A 7,615-nucleotide genomic window follows, 5' to 3' on the forward strand; every position below is an offset into this window, starting at 1 on the left:
AGAGACAGAAGCAATAGGATGTGAAGATATAGAGAAAGAGATTTATTTTAAGGAGTTGGCTTACATGATGATTATAGAGGCCGACAAGTTCAAAATCTTCAGGGTGAGTTGGCAGACTGGAGATCCAAGAAGAGCCAATGCTGCAGTTCAAGTCCAAAAGCCTTTCAGCTACTATACAATAATAGCACTGGAGCTATTGTTAACCAGTATCATTTCAAGTAATGTGTCTAGGGAAATATTTCACTGCAGTGGAGATGTTATGCTTTCCCTATTCTCCCAACTTATCCTCAGAATTGAATGAGCTAATAATTTTTAAATATGCTGTTGATAAGTCAGGGAGCCCCTATAATTAAATATAACAGAAAAAAAATGCCATGATAAATAAATTCACATTTCTCCAAGTTGCCCATACATTGAAGTGTAGCAAGCTTAATTAGAAGAACAGGAATTGGCCCAGAAGTACCTGCAGACATTTGGAAAGTAACTTATGAGAGCACCTTTAACATTTCCTTACTTTTCTACCAATCATATGTTTAAGAGATTTATTTAGCCATTCAAAAATTAAGTAATTTGGGTTAACTTATATATAAAGTTCTGCTAAGTGTTCTACAATAAAAGCTTATGTTTGAAGAACCCTCTCTATTTTCCAAAGTGCTTTCTATATATACTATTTATTTTGATTTTTGATTACTGATTCAATCTTCTTATTAGTTATCGGTCTATTCAGATTTTATATTTCTTTCTGATTAGTCTTGTTAGGTGTTGTGTTTCTAGAAATTTATCCAAGACTGTTACTATATTTGTGCTATTTTTAAAATTCCACATATATGATGATTATTTCACACATAAATATTTTGTGTAAGCATGATTGTAAATGGCTGCCTAATATGCCATTCCATGGGTGTGTCATACATTGTCTAGTCTTCCTACTGTTGTTGAATATAGGTTGACTTTAACTGTTTTTCCTCATTGAATATTCTCATACTGTGTACACATCTCTGCTTAGTTCCTTAGGATAAAAGGTGTAGAGTTTCTGGATCATTGGGTCCATAAGCATAGTTTTTCTGCTCTTACCAAGTCTTTTGAGGTGAAGCCAGGAAGGAAATTAAAATAAAAGTTTAAACTACCAGTGGAGCAACGGGAACAACTTATTTAGACAATTGTGTCAGTATCTTACTACTCCAGTTTCATTTCCCCAGTAAATTATCTGCTTAAAAGATGGGGAATTATGGACATAAACATAATTAGTTTTGTCTAATAGTAATAAGTCTCAAATACAACTTTATTTATAGAAGTTTCACTTTTATTCTTAATATGTTCAATTCATATATGAAATCACTAACTATATTTAAAATGAGATAAACTCACCTGGTGGGTGTGGCTCAGTGGTTGAGCATTGACCCATGCACCAAGAGGTCGCCAGTTTGATTCCCTGTCAGGGCACATGCCCAGGTTGTGGGCCCGATCCCCAGTATGAGGCATGCAGGAGGCAGCCAATTGATGTTCTCTCTCATTGATGTTTCTATCTCTCTCTCTTTTTCCTTTCCTCTCTCTAAAATCAATAAAGAAAAAAATTTTAATGAGATAAACTCATAACTGTCATCATCAAAAAAGTAAATTTAACATTTATTGAAAAATGTATCTGTACCAGGCATAGTGCTAAGCCCTGCATGTATGTAATCTTATTAACTTAACAAAACCTTAGTAGGTGGGTATAATGAGCTCTAATTTACAAATGATCAACAAGAGGCATTGTGAGGTCCAGTCTTACAGCCTCTCAGGAGGCTAAGCTGAGGCCTAAGCCTAGGTCTTTCACATTATTTATTTAGTGCTCACTATGAAGTAATGAATGTTCTAAACTATAAAAATGAGGAATATTACAAATGACAAAACAATGACCCTGAGAGGTGTTTTTTTTTTTTTTTTTTTTTACCTGTTCAAAGGAACATCACTAGTAAACGGTAGACCCAGGCTCAGACAAATTCCAGAGGCTCCATGCTTAGGAGATCCTTCTCTCAAAATTGCTGCAATTGCACACGAAGAAGTGCAAATTAGAAAATAAGCCACTTTGGGCTAAGCATTTAAAAATAATTCATTCCCCTATGACTGACAAAAGACCAGAGGCTAGGTGAGTACAGAAAAAGTTGGATATTAAGCCCACACTATGCCCCTCAACCAGTAGTATCCTATTATGGGAAACAATCTGTCCAACCCAGGAGTGTGTTTCTCTCTCTCTCTCTTTCTCTTTAAACACTTTTTAAAAAGTCTTCACCCAGGGATATTTTTCTATTTATCTTCAGATAGAGTCGGAGGGAGAGAGAGAGGAACATCGACGTGAGAGGGATACATCTACTGGTTGCCTCCTGTATGACCCTGACCAGGGCCTGGGACGAACCACAACTGAGGTACATGCCCTTGACTGAAATTGAACCTACAACTCTTTGGTCCGCAGGCTGACACTCTACCACTGAGCCAAACTGGCCAGGGCTCTTTCTCTCTTTTGATTTTGATTTTCATTTCCCTGATTATTACTGTTGTTGAGCATCTTTTCATGTATCTGTTGGCCATTTGTATGTCTTGTTTCAAGAAATGGTCTATTCAGGTCCTCTGCCCTTTTTAAAAATCAGATCACTATTTGTTTTTTATGTTAAGTTCTATGAGTTCTCATATTGTGGATAGTAACCCCTTATTACATGTATTATTGGAAAATATCTTCTCTCATTCAGTAGATGGTGTTTTCATTTTGTTGATGGTTTCCTTTGCTGTGCAAACCCTTTTTAGTTTGAGGTAGTCCTATTTGTTTATGTTTTGTTGTTTCCCTTGCCCAAGGAGACATATCCAAAAAGTATTACTAAGAACAATGTCAAAGAATTTACTGCCTATGCTTTCTTCAAAGATTTTTATGGTTTTGGGACTTACATTTAAAACTTCAGTCCATTTTGAGTTTATTCTTGTATATAGTGTAAGAAAGTGATCCAGTTTTATTCTTTTGCATGTATTTCTCCAGTTTTCCCAACACAAGTTATTGAAGACACTGCCTTTATCCCATTGTATATTCTTGCCTCCTTAGTCATAGGTTAACTGACCATATATAGACAAGGGTTTACTTCTGGGCTCTCTATTCTGTTCCATTGATCTATGTTCTGTTTTATGCCAGTAGCATGCTATTTTGATTACTATGGCCATGTAGTATAGTTTGATATCAGGTAGCATGACACCCCCAACTTTGTTCTTCTTTCTGAAGATGGCTCACCTGCCTGAATCCACCCTGGCCACAGGGCCAACAGGTCCCCTGTGCTGGGGTTCAGGCCCCAGTTACTTGCTGAGTTGGCCAAGGGGTCGCAGCACTTGTCCAGGACCAAGATTCTCACCAAGAAGCCTAAAGCGCAGAACATGGAGAACCTGTGTGATGCTGGCAACCCATAGTATAGGCTCTGCTGTGCTATAGATCCAGGCCACTCAAGGACTTGAGCTGACACCCAGAGTCACCACTCAAGGCCCAGGTCCACAACCTCAAGGGAAGGGAGGACAAGATCCAAAAGGGGCCTGCAGATACCCCTGCTCAACCCAATAAAAAATGCAGCACCAACAATGAAGTCCCCACAACCACTCCTGACCAGTAACAGCCCAGCTACCTCCAGGGTACTCTGGCTGGGGCTGCAAAAATGCATCCTGGGTAGATGGATGCCCAATAGGGAGATGCAATCCCTATGTCAGCAATGTAGCATAGTTTGTACCCAATGAATACTCTAATTTTACCTCTGTCCCCACCCCCACATTCACAGCAAATTTTGAGGGTAAATTACAAGATCTTATAATTTCCAAATACCCTCTGAAGGTCTACTTGTGGTTATTCACAAGACAAATACAAATGTCACGGCTACCATATTTTCCCAAGACCTGAGTTGGACCAAAGATATTTTTCAATGTTACCAGAAAAATTGCCTGAAAGATAGCCTGATTTCATATTTATATATGCAAAAGATGTTTAAAGGTAACCCCAAAAGGCTGATTTCAAAAAACTAATAAACTATTACAGGATAAACGCTATTACTATATCGCAATGGCCAATTCATTTATCAGGTATCTAGATAAATTATCTCTGTAATTTTTTAAGCATCAACATTGTAAACGGAAGAGTTTTTTTTTTAAATATGTTTTTATTGATTTTTTTTAGAGAGAGGAAGGGAGAGAGAAAAATATCCATGTGAGAGAGAAACATGGATCGGCTGCCTCTTGCATGCCCCCTACTGGGGATCAAGCCTGCAACCTGGGCATGTGCCCTGACAGGAACGGAACAGGGACCTCCCAGTACATGGGACAATGCTCAGTCCACTGAGCCATACCAGCCAGGCTAAACTGAAGAGGTTTTAATTATTAATTCTAAGTTCTCTCGCCAACTATATATTTTTTTATTAATTTATTTTTGTTACAGATGGTTCTCCTTTTTCCCCCTGTTGACAGCCTCCTACCGAACCTGCCTCCCCCTAAGCATAGTTGTCTATGCCCATTAGTTATGCATACAAGCATATACGTTCTGTGGTCTGATGGGGGGAGGGAAGAGATAGATCATCAACTACATTTTTTAGGTTGTCTCTGCAATGCTGTTTCAGAAGAAAATTCACCAAATTGCAAATTGCAGCTTCAAGTTTGTCATTACAAGTAATATATTTAAAAGTAATTTTAGACATCATATAATTTTTTTTCAGGTGATTCAAAAGGTTTAACATATGTTCAACAGAAAGAGATTATCTTTCCTCCTCACTCTCCTTATAATCATTTCTATTTAAGCGATAAACGCAGGGAGGTATTGAGTAAAGTTTACTTAGTAAGAGAGCAAGACCTCTTCCCTCCACCCATACTGGGTGCATAGATACTCTGTGACCTTAAGTCAAGAACTCTACAAGAAGACATGATAATTTGAATAACCCATTTGGCTCATTTTGGGAGGTGGGAGAATGAAATTTAAGACCAACAACACAATTGTAACATTTTAAAAAACAAACATATTCTCTTGGAGCTGCAAATCATGGAAGATATGCTGAGGAAAGAAAACACCTTTACTCTTAGTGAGGTGAGGCAAAACTCTTATTCACAGTCATGAGAACACTAGAAGAAATTTAGCAAAACCCAGAAGGTATAATACATTTTCTCATCCAACCATAGCTTCTCCTTCTATTCCTCCTCTACCACCACTCTCTGGATACTTGGTTCAGTAAAATCAGCATCTCCTTAAAGAAATGGACACTCCTTTATAAATTTCTTGAATCATCAATCAGTTTAAGATATGTTACATTGTTTCCCTTTTAGTTAGGATCTCTATTTCTATCCTTCTCAATTTCCCTCATCTTTTTACATTTGTCTCTCCATATGTACTATTTCTCCATCAGGATTTCTTTGCCTTTCTAGTTTTGAAAAGGCTACTTGAAACTTCGCTGAGGATAATTTAATATATCACATTTGATGTGGTTTTCATCTAATTTAATATACAAGAGGAATTCATCTGTCATTTAACATAATTTCTTCATATATAAAAGTCTTAATTAAATGAACTACCTTTAAAACAAATGATAAAAACAGCATACCACTTCATTTATGTTTGGGAATCTGTAAATTTTGTGCTGATAGTTAAAATATTTTAAGAATTTGTAGTTTACAATTTTAGTTAAGGAAGAAATCTGAAGTTATATGGTAGGATTCTGTCACATTCTGTCATATAGCTTAGCTCATTAACAAAAATTCAGAAAGAGATCACCTGGTTTGTCTGACCGTTACCATTATTATTCAGAAATTGGTAACACTTCTTAGAAGCAATGAGTCATACACATCTACTTTTTAAGTTATGCTTTTAAATTTTGTTATTTCTTAATTTTCTTTTTTAAATATGTTATTATTGATTTTCCAGAGAGAGAGATAGAAACATCGATGTGAGGGAGAAACATCAATCGGCTGCTTTCTGCACTCCTTGTACTGGGGAATCAAGCCCGCAACCCAGACATGTACCCTGACCAGGAATTCAATGGGGACCTCTTGGTCCATGGGACAAAGCTCAATCCACTGAGCCACACTGGCTGGGCTGTTAGTTTTTCTTTTATTTCTACCATTTCCTTTTGAGTCTCAGAGTTTCCTTCTTTTTGTTTACTTTAGCCATCTGTTTTCGCATGTTGTCCAGTTTCCCATTAGCAATATTAATCATGGTTATCTTTAATTCTCAGTGTGGTAATTCTTAAATATTTACCATGTTTGAGTCTAGTTGTGATGCTCACTCTGTCTCTTCAGACTGTGATTTTTTTTTTTTTATCCTCACCGGAGGACATTTTTCCATTTTTTTGTTCAGATAGAGTGGGAGGGAAAGAGAGGGAGAGAGAGAGAGAAACATCGACGTGAAAGGGACACATCGAGTGGCTGCCACCCGCACAACCCAACCAGGGCCAGGGACAAACTGCAACCGAGGTACATGCCCTTAGTGGGAACCAAACCTGGGTCTCTCCGGACCGCAGGCCGACGCTCCAACCACTGAGCCAAACCGGCCAGACTGTGATTTTACACATTAGCATGACTTTTAAGGCCTTTGGTGTATGTATTTTTTTTTTTTTATCAGACTAGAAATTAGACTGTGTTTACTGTAGCTGTAGGTGTCGGAGACTAAAAACCTTCTGCTATCCTTGTTTTATCTTCCTGTGTGTTTCCCTAAAATCTTTTTTAAATAGGGTCTAAACCTTGCAATTCTTTTTAGCTGCAATCCTTTGTTATCGTATAGAAAAACAATTGATATGGTGGTAAGATGTGCGATGGGGAGGAGTAAAAGAGTTCTACAGTCTTATGATTAGGTTTCAGCCTTTTAGTGACTCTCTGCCCCAGGTTCATGACTTCCACAAGTCTTCTCTGCTTTTCTTTACCACTTCAGTGAAACAAGAAGGATAAAAGGGGTTGGAGTTTCCTATTATCATTCTCCCACTTCGAAGGCTAAACAGGGCTAAAGTTGGGTACTTCCACTCCCATGGGTTTATTAGGCTCTGGTAAAATAATTTCCTTTGGAGGCAGACTTTGGTTAAGAAAAACAGAATACTTTGAGCATATATCAAAATATTTTCCTTCCCTTCTGGTACAATGTAGGGATTTTTCTATGGTCTTTACCACAAGAAACTGGTTGGGTTTCTGGAAGAAAACATTGGAAGGAATGGAAGTCCCTCTAAGACTGAGCTTGCAGTATTTTTATCTCTCAAATTAACCCATGAGAAATCTTTACCAATTATTCTAAGTATTCCTAACAGATCCTGGTTGGTTCTAGGAGCAATTTCTACTCCTGGTATGGTGCCTTTGTCTGTATTTGTCTGTCTCTCCAATTCTCAGGGAAGTGGTTTGCCCTTGTGACCTCAATTTTCTGATAAACTTAAGGCCTAATTTGTCATTGTGTGTGTGTGTGTGTGTGTGTGTGTGTGTGTGTGAGAGAGAGAGAGAGAGAGAGAGAGAGAGAGAGAGAGAGAGGATTGCTGCTTTCCAAGCCCCTTACATGTAGAACCGGAAACCAGAAGTCTGTGCTCTCTTAATATGCATTAAAATACAAGCACTGTGATGAATAATCAAAGCAGGTTTTTAAAAGTGTTGCTTGAGC

The sequence above is a fragment of the Molossus molossus genome, unplaced genomic scaffold, assembly GCF_014108415.1.
Source record: "Molossus molossus isolate mMolMol1 unplaced genomic scaffold, mMolMol1.p scaffold_m16_p_2, whole genome shotgun sequence".
Lineage (NCBI taxonomy): Eukaryota > Metazoa > Chordata > Mammalia > Chiroptera > Molossidae > Molossus > Molossus molossus.